This window comes from Protopterus annectens, chromosome 3.part1, assembly GCF_019279795.1.
Source record: "Protopterus annectens isolate FY-2018-M chromosome 3.part1, PAN1.0, whole genome shotgun sequence".
In the NCBI taxonomy this organism is placed as follows: domain Eukaryota; kingdom Metazoa; phylum Chordata; order Ceratodontiformes; family Protopteridae; genus Protopterus; species Protopterus annectens.
Window position 1 is genome coordinate 1,906,801,481 of NC_056732.1, and position 14,695 is coordinate 1,906,816,175.

The 14,695-nt window shown below is 42.6% G+C and overlaps 1 protein-coding gene across 1 annotated transcript in view; it reads left to right on the top strand.

Moving 5' to 3' along the window:
• LOC122798819 overlaps positions 1–14,695 on the top strand; it is a gene marked incomplete in the record, with an annotated part of 443,322 nt that overhangs the window by 346,253 nt on the left and 82,374 nt on the right.

Sequence of the window (14,695 nt, forward strand, 5' to 3'; positions counted from 1 at the left end):
CTCTTAACGTTGTTACCCAAAAGTGTTCCTTATCGAAGATGTATTTACAATATCTACATCTACCACATTTTCTAGTTCCATTCTCTCTCTGATAATTCATGTTGTTCCTATTTCTTTCAAACACTTTTTTCAAGTTTGTACCTATCTTAAAGACAAACCTGAGGCTCTCACCTATTTTTTGTACAATGTCTGTTTTAAATTTTAACATTTTCCAATTATTTTTGACGAAATCCTTAATCCCTGTGAAGCACAGTTCTATTCAACCACTAAAGCCCTTGAAAAGTGTTGTTCATCATCCCTAGTATTGTGTAAAAAGGTCTGCTTTGTTTCACCCTATTTGACACCCCACCCCTCAGTGACTTCTGGAACTACCTCTTCAGTTAAACCGACAGGGTATTCCCTTTCCATAAATAATTTTGAGATAAATTAAATTACTTTCAAGAAGTCACTTTTTTGTGAGGTCATCCTAGCTACCCTGACCATCTGACTTTTCACAGTACTTTTCTTCTGTTTCCATGGGTGCGCACTAGTGTAAGGAAGGTAGTAATTACTAAATGTGCTATTTCTGTGGATCCTAGATTTTAACTGTCCTTCAATTATATCCACTCTCACATCCAAATAGTCAATCCCAATCTTATCATAGTTGTAAGTAAATCTTAAGAAATTTGCAGTGGTGTTCAAATAGTCTTCGAAATTGCCCAGAATGTGTTCAGGTCCTTCCCATACAACAAAAATGTCATCCAAAAAACACCTATATAATTTAATATATCCCCAAAATTCACTGTTAAAGATGTATGAGGTTTCCCATTTTAAAAGGACTAAGCATATATAGGGACACAAGCTGCCCCCATAGCCACTCCTCTAATCTGTTTGAAGGTTTCCCCCTCAAAATAAACAAAGTTGTTTTCCAGTACCAATCTCATAAGCTCAACAAATACATTCACTTCCAAACTAAGTAAAGACCTCATCACTTACAATTGCACCAAAGAGATCCACTCCTTCCTCAGTAGGAATGCATGAGAACAAATCAATGATGTCAATGGTTAAAAAAACAAATCTCTCCTTCAGAGATCTCGGGAGTCAGACTTCACAAAACGTTCCAAGAATCCTTTAATAAATGCGGGTACTCTCCCACAATGTATTTGAGTGAACGATCTAAAAATGTGGCTATAGGGTACGTCTTAGAACCTTCTCCAGACACAATTGGTTTGTAGGGTGGGTTGGTAGTACTGTTATATATCTTAGGGATACCAAAAAAAGAAGCTAATCTTGGTTTCTTCATCTGTAATATTCCACCTAACTTCTGGTCGAGCCTATTTTCCAATATAAATTCCTGTATTGCCAGGTCCACCTTCCTGTAAGAAATGTTGACTTTATTAATAGAGACTGGAACATAGACAGTGTATATAATACATTTTGCTTAATTAAAACACCTGTGTTAATTAACTGGCTGTGTAGTCTGATGGGTTGATGCACTGATCATCAAGTGCAGTGGTCCTGGGTTTGCAGTAGGATGCAGGTGTAACTTTTTAACATTATTACTATGTTTTCAAGTACATATATCAGTATTGTGCCATTTAGCATAGCTAAGTGATGCTGCTCTCCATGCAGCATCATGCAAAAAATCTTTAAAGAAAAGAAAAATGGGGAGATAGGACAGTGAGGAAATGGGGTGCAAGCAAGGGGGAAACATAATGAAAAGCAGCTAGGTATGTGCAGGAAGGGTATAGGAAAGAACCATAGCTATCTATTCCTTTAATGGCAATAACTGTGGACTTTAACATTTTTTAGCTGAATTTGGACTGTCACCCACAGAGAGAGGGGTGACAACAACATAAGTGTATTGTCAAGCAAATTGGACCAAATTAAGTGTGTCCAGTGGACACGTATGAAATGGAGAGCTATGTATGGGACGATTTTTTTTTTGGGGGGGGGGCAGGTGACCTTTTTTTTTTTAAAGGTAATAGTGGAATGTTGGGGGAGGGACATAGGTACGTGTGGAAGAGGAAAGTTGGGAAAGTGAGGAAGCTTTTGCAGATAGACAAGACAGCAGACAGGGATGATGTGTGACACAATAGGGGGGTGAACACCTTGGATGGGGGAGTGTTGCGTAATCCCAGTCCCATGGGTGTCAGACACGGTAGCAGTGTGATTCAAGTCCTCACCCATGGGACTGTTAGTACTGTACCTCCACTGCTCCTATGGAGGCAGTGGTTGATGCTAGCAATGGGGGCGAAGCTACCTCACCAGGATGGACAGCATGCTATCCATTTGACATAGGCGTGCACCAAGAGTTCAGCCCAGCAACCCACTCAGCATGACTGGTAGTTCCTCATGGGTGACATAATCACCCCTCCACATCCACTACGAGAGGGGGGGCTACCCCCAGCCTGTGGGCCAGAACTACCTGATGGACCAGGTGGTACAGGGGCAGCAGAGGGAATGCCACTAGGCTGCAGCCTAGATGTGCTGGGCCTCGATGCCATGGGCGGGGAAGCCAAGGTAGATGGATCGCCTGGAAATGGCTTACCCTGTTGCAGTGTAATACATTAAATATAAACATAAGGTAAAAATAAACATAACCAAACAAGTGTTAGTGTTAACATAATAGAAAATAATAATGATTAGTCAAAATAAATAGAAAGCAATATGTTGAGGAACACAACAATAAATAATGTAGATGAACTTATTTTAACAGCAAAGCAATATGAAATTATATACAAGGCCAACATAAGAGGTAGTTACAAATAATATATTAATATCAAATCATAATGATAAATATAATAATACATTAAAGAATAGAAGGGGTGGAGTGTGAGAGAAAGAAACAAACAGTAACTTTGCAGGTAATATTACTACACAGTCTACTGCTACATACTTCTACATATGTAAGATTACAGTTGTGAGTACAGTGAATGCAAATATTGTATAGATGATGTTGCACGTACATAGCTCTCAACCTGTTAGGCTGGGACATTATGAGCCAAGCCCTACCAAATGGTAGTACAAAGGCACAACTACAGGGAACATTGTTACATAGTGTGCTCATAAATTAGTAGCAGGGTTTTTTGATAATAGATTTGCCAGTAAATTGCATTCCAAGTAAATGCCATATATCTGCAAATCAGGACCAACATATGGGGCAGTACTCTTTACATTCAGGACACTAGACACCTGGTCATTTCTCAATTGGCTGCCATGGGAATAGAACCCACAAGCAGTGACTACAGGAATAATGTGCACTGTATTTGAATGTAACGATTTATCAAAGCACCATCTCCTTTAAAATGTTTATTGTGACATGTTCTGTGAAATCGTACATTTGCAGAAATGCATAGCCGTGTGTGCTATGAGATTGGATCCCACCAGCAGTGACCATTAGAACAATGAGAACTGTATTTGTAAAAATTAGTTATCAAAGCAACATCTCCTTTTACACTTTGTCTTGCTTCACGTCAATCTAAATATGGCATTCCATCACATGTATGGCTATCTAGGACTTCTGTTACATTTTCCGTATAACGTATTCATATACTGAGTGCTATCTACAGCACATTTCAGGAGAAATTATCAGAACTCAAGCTTGACCCTTAATCTGGGTATTGCACTACATTTATGTCTGCCATTTCTTGGTGCATTACTTTTCATCCACATGTGACAGTTGACTGGTGTTAGATGCAGTAAATACAAGAATAATGAACACTTTTTTGAAAGCATTACTACTCAAAGCACCATCTCCTTTTAAACTGTATTGATAATATTGCTGCAGATCTTGTATTTGGACATATGGATAGATGTCCAGGACTTCTGTTAACTTACCCATATACCCTATTCATTTACTGAGTGCAATCTACAGCATATTTCAGACAAGATGATCAGAATACCACCATGTCCCTTAATTTGGGGGTTGAACTACATTTATTTCTGACATTTACTGGTGCATTTTTTATTCATGCACATGAAACCAGTGACTAATATCAGATTGGAACACACAAACAGTGAATACAGGAATAGTGAGCACTTTATTTGAAACATTTATGAATCGTGCTTTAAGTTATCGATTAATGTTGTTTCAACTCTGGCATGTAGAGCATGGATAGCTGTTAAGACTTCTGTTGCCTTACCCATATATCCTGTTCATTTATTGAGTGCAACCTACAGTATATTTCAGGCAATAAGCAGTCCAGAACAGTGACTGTTGAGCTGGCTATGCTACACAGTACTGCATGCTTACTTGCTTTAACTGGCTTTACCATTGCAGGTAGGCAGTGACACATTAATAAAGATGCACGATGTCCCAGGTGTGTCATACCTGACACCTGGCTGTTAAGACTTTAAGACTACAAACTCTGTAATTACTTTATTGTATGACTGCATTATGCATTATTACTTTGATGTTTTCCTACTTACCACATGATTGCTTCATCCTGGCCAGTCGCCCTGCATGGGACTGGACATTGCGAGCCCTCTCTTCTGCAGCTGTAGTAAGAGAAGAAAATCGTTATGAATACCAGTTTTGCACAGATTCAGCTTGTATATTTCTAAATTACTGAAAAACATACATATATGTGGGGGTATGCCCAGCTCTAGCCTCTTAGACCCAGGTGTCCAAGGTTCCCCTCTTCCTATGCCTCAGATCATTGTAGTGGTGATAATACTGCTCACTAGTGTGGGGGATACCAGTAGCACTGGCTAGTTCCCTAGCCAAATGATCCCAGGCCTCAGACTTACACTCTGAGCCCTGGTAGTCACCCTGCTGCAGCCGAGTTTCATAATTCTTAACTAAAAGTCCAACAAAAACTCTGGACTCCTGCACTTCCCACCTTTGCGCACAAAAGCTCACTTCTTCACCAACAGCACCAGGCATATCCACAGCCAATTTAAGACTCAAAATAATGATTTGAAATTCCTGTCTATTGACTTTAAATAGGCTGCATTCCCACCCTAGCATGTCATACTGTGACTTTCAAAAAGCATCACGCTGCTTAACATCACACAACTCGCACAACCCATTTTTAAGCGAAGCTTAGCATTGTGCAAATGGGAACAGACCACTGACCATGTTTAAGTGCTGCTTAGCATCTCACAGATTTTCTAAATGTAAGAATTTTTTAATTTTAAACTAAACAGATGTTTTAGTCACCTGACACATTTTCACAGGAATATATGTAAAAAAAATATGACTCCTCCTGACTCAAACCCGAGACCTACTACACTGTAGGTCATGACTCAACCTATCTAACCACTGGGATAGTGAAGGGAACTTGTATATCTTCAGATATACTGCAAGGTGCTTGTAAGAGTAGCACAGCTTTGCTGTGCGGGTTTGCGCATTGCTAAGTACCACAGGACTACAACAATTGAATACATCCAGTTTCGATTTTTACATGTCTAGTGGATGCCTGCTGTATCTCTGTAAATGCAGCTCAGCATACCTGTGTAAAGAAAAAAAAAAACAATTAATATTTATTACATCTGGTTTCTATTTTTAGATGTGTAGCAGATATCTACTGTATATGTGAGCAACGCTAAGCATAGCTGTGCACCACTCCACACCACTCAAACAGACACATAAATGTAAAAAAAATATATAAAGAAATAAAAAAACAAAAACATTTCATGAACTAAATGTGTTGTTCATCATTCAGTCTAAGTTAACAGGCCGAAAGATATTGTGCTATGCTTGCCAACTGTTCAGAATTTTTCTACACTGTTGCTTACATGGATTCAATACCCATGTTACTGTGATCTTCCTCACCAGCTCATCATAATTAATATGTATGGTGCGCTGCCGACGAGGAATCTTGGCCATATACATGCATATATTCCATGTAGGCTCTACATGGAGCCTACACAGATTTTATTGAATCCTAGGGCCTGTCTAGATATGGCTCCCATTTTATCAAGGTTCTGAATGATTTGTTCAGCTTTAGTGTTTTCATATTACTCTTAAACTTAGTTTTCCTTATTACCCCATAGCAGTCTTGCTTTTGTTTGGATTACATGCTACTGTGAAGTCCCTGCAATGGCACAGCAATCAGTAATCAGTGAGGGACGTACACACTGGGAGGATGCCAAGTGCACACACAGTAAAGTGCAATTTCCCTTAAGAGCACACAGAGATCACAGTCAGTCTGGGGTTGGTTTCTCCCTCTCTCTCCAGATCCCCAATAAGACTCCCCACTGGCACAGCTATAGAGTTGAGATCTCAGTCGAGTGGTCAAGCTAAGACCTCCAGCACCCTCTCTGTCCAACCAGTGCTTTGTGTCACTGCCCCAGTAACTGACACACACACACACACACACACACACACACACACACACACACACACACACACACTTCGATATTTGATTGATATACAAACACACACACACACACACACACACACACACACACACACACACACACACACACACCTGGGAAAGCTGGCACAGGTTTACTAGCTATACTCCCTTTTGCCCAGGCTATAAGGTAGTTCCAGCTGCCACCAGCCAACATTATCAGCTACTATAAGGCCCTTAATATTAATCCAAATGGTAGTCTGACCAAGACTTGCAAGGCTATTTAGGAGTGACATGTACAATGTCACCAAATACATAATCAAGTACTCTAAGAACTTAAATATGTCTCACAGATATCAGCCACAAAGATAGGTTTAAATATATTTAGTAATAAATAATAAAAGAACAAGACAATACTCAGTCAATCAACACAGTAACTTCAGAGTTCAAAATCACAGGAAATATTTTAAAACATTGCAGGACAGTCTCAAATAAATACAGAAAACATCTACACTAATCTTTACTATATTCCTATCTATATCTAAAAGAGATACAATGCCCTAAATCTTACTTACAGAGCAAGGCAAATGCAGATGGTGATGGCGAGTGGATGTTCTTGCTAGGTCCAAGACAAAATACAAAATGCACAGTCTCTTTCTGAGAGTTCCCAAATTAATATCAAACATTACTGCTGGGTCAGCTTGGATAACATCACTTGTTGTCACCTGACTTCACTTCCCAGGTTAAACAGAAACTAAGGAGGGTGGGTGGCCTAAGGGTTAAGGTGTTTGCCTTGCAAGTACAAGGAGCAGGGTTTGAGTCTCACAAGGGATAACTGGCTAGGCTTAAAATGGCTCGCAAGGGCAATTAGCTTAGTACTAATCTATGAACCAATGAACAGAATTTGACATCTCTGTGTGAGAAATAGATATCTCTCATGTATTTGCAGTTGCTAGAAGACATAAAACAATAAATCACTTACAAAACAATGCAGAAGGCACTCTAGTTCTAGACATCCTGTCTTCTTGCTGCATCGAAACTAACTTTTATAGCACAATCATGAAGTACTCTCAAAAAGCGGCAAAACAAAACAAATAACTGTCAAAACAGTAAAAAATAAAATGCAGTATCTGTAGGTTCACCAACACACTTTATTGGAAAACACACAGCTTCAGTTAGCGCTTTTGTCTCCTTTATCACACAGAGACTTCTTCAGCAGTTCTGTATAAATCATATCAATATTCACAAATGACATAAATTTATTTACAAAATTCCAGACAGCTGGGCTGGCAGCATGACAGTTACTATGTTAAATATAAAAAAATGAACAAGCACAGGAATCTGTCTAGTTCCATCCTCACCACCATGAGTGTGAAGGAAAAAATAAAAAAACAGAGAAACTAATAATCTTACAACTTCATTGATGAGCTCAGTCACAATAATTTCCAAAAATCATGAAACCCAGGTAGTGTTCCAAAGCAACAAGCCTTTATTCGTTACAGGCAATCGATCCTCAGTATCAAAAAATCAGAAATATTTTTAACAATGTTAAACATATCAACTTCTATATACTTAGACGTAAGTGTGGAAAATATACATATTGTTTAATTTTAAAACAGCCTATTCATGGCAAACAATGTAAACAGGACTGTGAAAGTGCATTTTAGAACAATAAATACCCACTCCCACACACTACTACTGTTTAGATCAAACTAAATCCTAGTTAAGGAAAACATCACCTATCTATCTGCAATCCACATTCCAAGGTCAGGTATTAAGAAAAGCATAACATATACATAAAAAGACTTTTATCTAATATTGCTTTCAGCTAGGAGTTTATCTTGACTTTTTATGTTGTGTGGATATTTGGATTACAATAAATGATTGTGCTTTTCTTAGTTCCCAGTTTCCTGCTTTGATACCTGCCGTTCTATGTGCCACTTCGAAGTTTTAAGACCACTAAATGCTAAATGGGTCTATTTTAAATCGGGGAAAACTCACTTCAATGAACGGCATTTCATCGCAAATGCCGTTAATCGAATTCTGCTCTTGTGGGAGGCTGTGCCGCCCATACTCCCTGCTAATTATATACATCAGCTCCAGGATTGTACTACAGTGAGAAAAGGGCAAATTTTCCAATCTTCACTGTACCACAATCTCAGTATGAACAGTTCGACATACGGCATGTTCGATGTAAGTGCAAAAAAAATGTCATTCGCTGAACTGAATTTCAATGAATTAAAAGGGACCCATGTTAAATACATGCTTCAATTATCTTTGCCTCTAGCTCGTACTTAAAAGCACTCCCATTCACAAGTTCCTGCCACATTCTAATGATTTTTATTGTTTCCTTTCTAACATGAATTTCCCTAATGTTTAGTCAGTTAATAACTATACCTTTCTGCAGCCTCTTCTCGACTTTTCAGTCCCCTTCCTTACAGGAGAGACTTTGTTTTTCTTTCATCCATTCATTTTCTCATACTAGCTTTATTCCCTACATGATCACAGAGGAGTAGCAACCTACACTCTCAAACACACACTCACACACTCACACACACACACACACACACACACACACACACACACACACACACACACACACACACACACACACACATGCAATCCACTCACATCTAAGGTTAACTTACAGGATCACCAGGCAATTTAGAAGATCACCAGTTAACCTGTTGGCATGTCTTATGGAGAGTTGAGAAGAAACAAAAAAACTCCACAGGACTACAGGAAGGATAAAAAGAAGTTATGTACTTACCATAACGTTCCATGTGAAGTGTTCATCTCGCCTTTGTTCTTACACACGGGGTTCGGAGCCGATCCTTGGCTCCGAGTCGGACGCATCACAAGCTCTGCATCTAAGAGAAGCTCAAGGCTCAGTTTATATCCCATGATCCTCCATGCTATCCCTCAGATCTAGTTTGCAAGAAACCAGACCGCTTTGCTACCAACTACGTCTAGCACTAACGCATTCACACACCTAACTTGAAAAATTAGAACTGGAATACCTATAGGTGTAAAGGTGCTATGCAACCTACTAATGAAGGAATAATGTAAATAACTCAGAAAACCCAACCAAACTCTAGTCATACCAGTTCTTCCAGAACATGGTGGGGGAAGGAGGGAGGGAATGTAAGAACAAAGACGAGATGAAAACTTCACATGGAACGTTATGGTAAGTACATAACTTCTTTATGTGAAAGTGTTCAATCTCACTGTTTGCTCTTACATACGGGTAGCGTCCCTAGCTCTGTTACCCTGGTTGGCTCACGGAAGAACGTTCCTGAGCACAGTGGAACCAAAGGATGTCCTGTCCTTGGAGATCTTGCCCACTTTTTAATGCAGGATAAAAGTATGAGGCTTTGCCCACGTTGCCACTGCACAAATAGTGTCCAACGGTAAGCGAGCTGCATGGGCTAAGGAAGTAGAAACAGCCCTAGTAGAATGAGCCTTAGGCTTGAAAGGAAGTGGTTGTTTTGAGGCTGAGTAAACAAAATTTATGCACTCCAAGAGCCATTTGGATAAGGTACATTTTGTTACTCCCATGCCCTTCCTACTGTCCGAGAATGACACAAACAGTTGATCAGACTTCCTGTAATCTTTAGTTCTGTCTAGGTAAAATCTTAGCTGTCTATGTACATCCAATTTGTGCAGCATGTATTCCAATTTATTTGAATGGTTTTTGAAAAATGTAGGAAGTTCTATAGATTGGTTAATATTTAGCACAGAACATACTTTCGGAAGGAATGACGGGTTTGTGCGTAAGGAGACTCTGTCTGGATGGAAAATCATGTACGGTGGTCTTACCGACAAGGCCTGTAGCTCCGAAATCCTTCGAGCTGAAGTAACAGCAATAAGAAAAAGAGTCTTCCATGACAAAAATTTAAGCAGACACGATGAAGCTTGTTCGAAGGGTGGTAGCATAAGTTGAGATAACATGAAGTTCAAATTCCATGGGAAAATCGGTTCTCCAATAGGTGGGCGAAGGTGAAAAGTACCATTCATGAAAGCCCTACAAAGCTTATGGGATATAACTGTAGAACCCCCTTCACCTACGTGGAAGTTAGATATGGCCACTAACTGAACTCTTATCGTGGACGCAGAGGCCCCTTCATGAAAAAGTATAGATAAAAATTCCAAAACCTTGTGTACCGGGGCTACCAATGGATCTATACCTTGACCCGATGCCCAATACACAAAACGTTTCCATTTGCTCCTGTATAGCTTTCTGGTGGAGGCTTTATGGGAAGAAACTAAAATGTGTTGCACTGCAGAAGACAAAAGATTAGATCTGGCTAAATGGGGAAGCGGAGCAGCCAAGCTGTCAATTTGAGGGGCTGAAGGAATGGATGAGGAACTCCTGATGAGTGAGTCAACAGGTCTGGCACTGGGTCCAGAATCCAAGGTTCCTCTATCTCGTGGGATCGAAGGAAGGGAAACCAGATCTGCTGAGGCCAGAATGGTGCTATTAGGATGATCATCCTTTCCAGATTCCCAGCTTTCTGTAGAAATTTGGGTATCAACAGAACAGGAGGAAATGCGTATAGGAGACCCGGGGGCCAATCGTGCACCAGTGCGTCCCTGAGGACACTCCCTGGAGGGGGAAGTAGGGCAAAGTAGCTTCTGCATTTGGCATTCAACGGGGATGCAAATAGATCACAGCAAGGCTGGCCCCATCTGCGGAAAATCCTCTCTGCCACTTGAACCTTGAGGGACCACTCGTGTGGCAACAGGATGGCTCTGCTCAACCTGTCCGCAATGACGTTGGATGATCCCGGGATGTGCGTTGCTATCAGAAAGCGACCTGTGAACACAGCCCATTGCCAAATTCTCAGGGCCTCTCTGCATAATGGGTAAGACCTGGTTCCACCTTGTTTGTTTATGTACCAGACCACTGACATATTGTCCATCTGAACTGCTATTGTTCCCAGAGGTAAGGATTCGTGAAAGTGTTGCAACACCAGAAACACCGCTCAAAGCTCCAGGACATTGATGTGCAGATTGTATTCTGTTTTGGACCATTCCCCTTGGACTGTTCTTCCCTGAAAAAGTCCCCCCCCACCCCATCAGGGAAGTGTCCGTGGTTATCGTGGCTACAGGGCTGGGCAGTACAAACGGACGACCTATCATCAGATCTTGACTGTCCATCCACCATTGAAGATCCTGCTTGCAAGACTTTGTGATCAGTATGTTGTGCGACAAAGGCAGTTCCTGGAATGACCACTGTGCAAATAGCAGCCACTGGAGGACCCTCATGTGCATTCTGCCCAGAGGAACTGCAATAAGAGAAGCCGCCATCATGCCTAGGACTTTCAGCACTTGTGCAGAAGGAGCTTTCTTGCTCTGAAGAAGAATAGCGACCTGATCTCTGAGGACTGACACTCTTACCAGGGGAAGCTTTATTAGAGTTGAAGTTGAATCTAATTCTGCCTCTATGAATGAGACACGCTGTGAGGGCGATAAGGAAGACTTTTCGAAGTTGATTGAGATTCCTAAATGGGAACAGAGGTAGACTGTGTAGTCCCTGACTTGTACAAGACGATGCTCGGTGGTGGCGGTAAGGAGCCAGTCGTCTAGATATGGAAACACCCGGAATCCTAGTCATCTCAAGTGAGACGCTACCACTGCCATGCATTTGGTGAACACCCTGGGGGCTGAGGTGGGACCAAAGGGCAGCACTTGAAATTGGAAATGACTGGCCCCCAGCCGGAAGCGCAGGTAATCTCTGGATGGTCTGGCCATTTTGATGTGGTAGTAAGCGTCCTTGAGATCTATAGAGCACATCCAATCGTCCTTCTGTAGAAAGGGAAGGATCGACTGTAGCATGACCATCCGGAACTTCTCCTTCTCCTCTGGTTATTATGCTTTTTACCCAAGAATCTGAGGTAAGATTTAGCCAGGCCTCTGGGTATAAAGCCAAATGACCCCTGACTGCCTCGAGAGCAGGACAGTCGGGCCTCCACTCAGGAGTGCTGGAAAGGCTTCCCAGGGACAGTAACCCTGTCGCCCTGATTTTGCGGACCCCCTCTGCAACCTGGGCGGTGTGTTCCATTTCTCCCCCTTCCTCTGCCTCTGGAGGGGGCATCACTCTGTGTGGCCTGGAAAGATCCCTGAGTCTTACAGAACTACATTTTTCTGCCTCGTTGCCCTTTGGGGTACGGTCTAGTCGGGGCGGAAAAACGGACCCCTACGGCAGACAGGGTCTTACCTTCTTGCTCACATCGAGTGAGAGTCTCCTTCACTTTGGGACCAAACAGGGTGGCACCATCAAAGGGGGCGTTGGCAAAGGAAGACTTGAAGGCTTCCACAAAGGAGCACAGCCGCATCCAGGATTGTCTCCGCAGAGCAATTGCTGAAGCTGCAGCCCTACTCGATCCCTCGGCCAGATACGAGATGAGCCTCATGGACGAGTTGACTATTGAAGTGAGGGTGTTAAGCTGTGCTGTCACCTTTTCCGAGACAGCAGCATCTGTGTTACCCTGGAAGGTATCTCCTAACTCCTTAATGAGCTCCCTCTGAAGTCGCGTAAAATGCATCAGGTAGTTCAGCGAACGCATGGAAAAAATCGCTGAACTAAAAACGTGCTTCCCATATCTGTCCATGGTCCTAGAGTCCTTGTTAGGAGGATGGACAGAGGAAGATGCTTCAGACATTTCCTTTTTCGTGGCTGCCGCTACCACCATAGCATCGACTGGGACTCCCTTAGTAAGAAAGGCTTTATCTTGGGGGGCAGTGATATACTTGTTCGGCCTCTGAGGTACTGGTTCCACTGTGTCTGGTGTCTCCCACGCCCTTCGAGCTATCAGATCCATGAGTTTGTCGAAGGGCGGGGTCACCCAGGAGGTAGAAGGTTGAGCCCCAAAAGCCTTCAGCAACACTGACTCATCCTCAGTGGGGGCAAGTGACTGCCAATCACCCCTCTGTCTTAAGATCTCCAGGATGTCAGCAAATGAGACATCCTCAGAGGGGGACCGTGGGGACCCCTCTGCCTCATCCAAATCGGTGTCAGATGTTAGTGATTCCTGAGGGGAATCAATGTGCCTCCTCTTGCACAACTTCTTCATCGGGACTTCATCAGAGGGGGCATCTGGTGAAGCCTCTGAGGAACAGGGGACACCCTCTGGGGCCAGCTGAGGCATTGGGACTCGACACTTAGGAGGGATCGCAGGTACAGAAACAGAACTCGGCCCTTTGGGGGAAGGAGAAGACGATTCCGATGAAGTAGATGTCTTTTCAGACAAGACCTTCCTCATAAGGTCGAAGGCCCCTGAGCCCCGGGCCGAGGACCCCTCCAGATCCGAAGAACACGGAAGCTTCCCCGACACTGGAACCATGGGCTCCGACCCCGAGGACGGAGCCGAACTGATCTGCGCCAAGGCCCCAAGGGGGAGAGTAGGAACCGAAAATTCGGTACGACTCTCGGTCCCAGAACCGAGGAGAGACCATCGGCTCCACGACTCCTCGACGGGCTCCGAAGGTGTCGAAGTCAGTGGTGCCGATCGCACTATGGAAGGCTTCAGCAGCGAGGGCTCCACCATCATCAGTTCGTCTTCTCCCGGCTCCGAAGACTAGATGGGTCTCGAAGGAGGATCTGTCACAGACATAGGGAGAGCTTCCAGTTTCGACACCAATTGGGATGAAACCGAAATTAGTTTGGACAGAGTCGTGTTTTCCATGAGCTTCTGTACCACACGATCCACGTCAGAATCGGACAAGGACCTGGAAGAATGTGTCAAAGGGGCCGAAGATGGCACCGATCAAAGTATCGACGGTGGAGGCAGCTCTGACACCGGTTCCAAGACCTGGGGCTCGATCAAAGATAATCGTTCGATGCTTGGCCCCAAGGTCTGTGGAGACGGCGAGCAAACTTTAGAAGAGGTGCTCGGAACCGATGACTTGGGTTCAGACACCTTCGACGTCTTCGACCCCTTCGAAGACCTAGAAGCTTGATCGGCCTTTTCTAAGGCTTCCTGAAAGTCTGGCTTTAATAAGCTTCTGTCAATCAGCTTCCTGTGTCTCTCCATCATGACCCTTCCACTGAAGGAATGACAAATATAGCAGTCCTCCTGCAAGTGGAGAGGGCCAAGACAGTAGACGCAGGAAGCATGATTGTCAGTGATGGACATTTTTTGTCCACACTGACACCTCTTAAATCCAGATTTTACTTTTTCAGACATGTCTACCATGAATATAAGTCAGATAACAGTCCAAGGAACAAACAACACTATCAAACTATATAAAGATATCTATCACTAAGATAGTCAAAAATGGTAAATATTTGTATATATATATATATATATATATATATATTTAACACAACACTGCACACAAGGTTTACTTCCTAATATACTAATAAGTATCAAAGCAGACTACTAATCGAAAAATGATCACTGTTGTCAGAG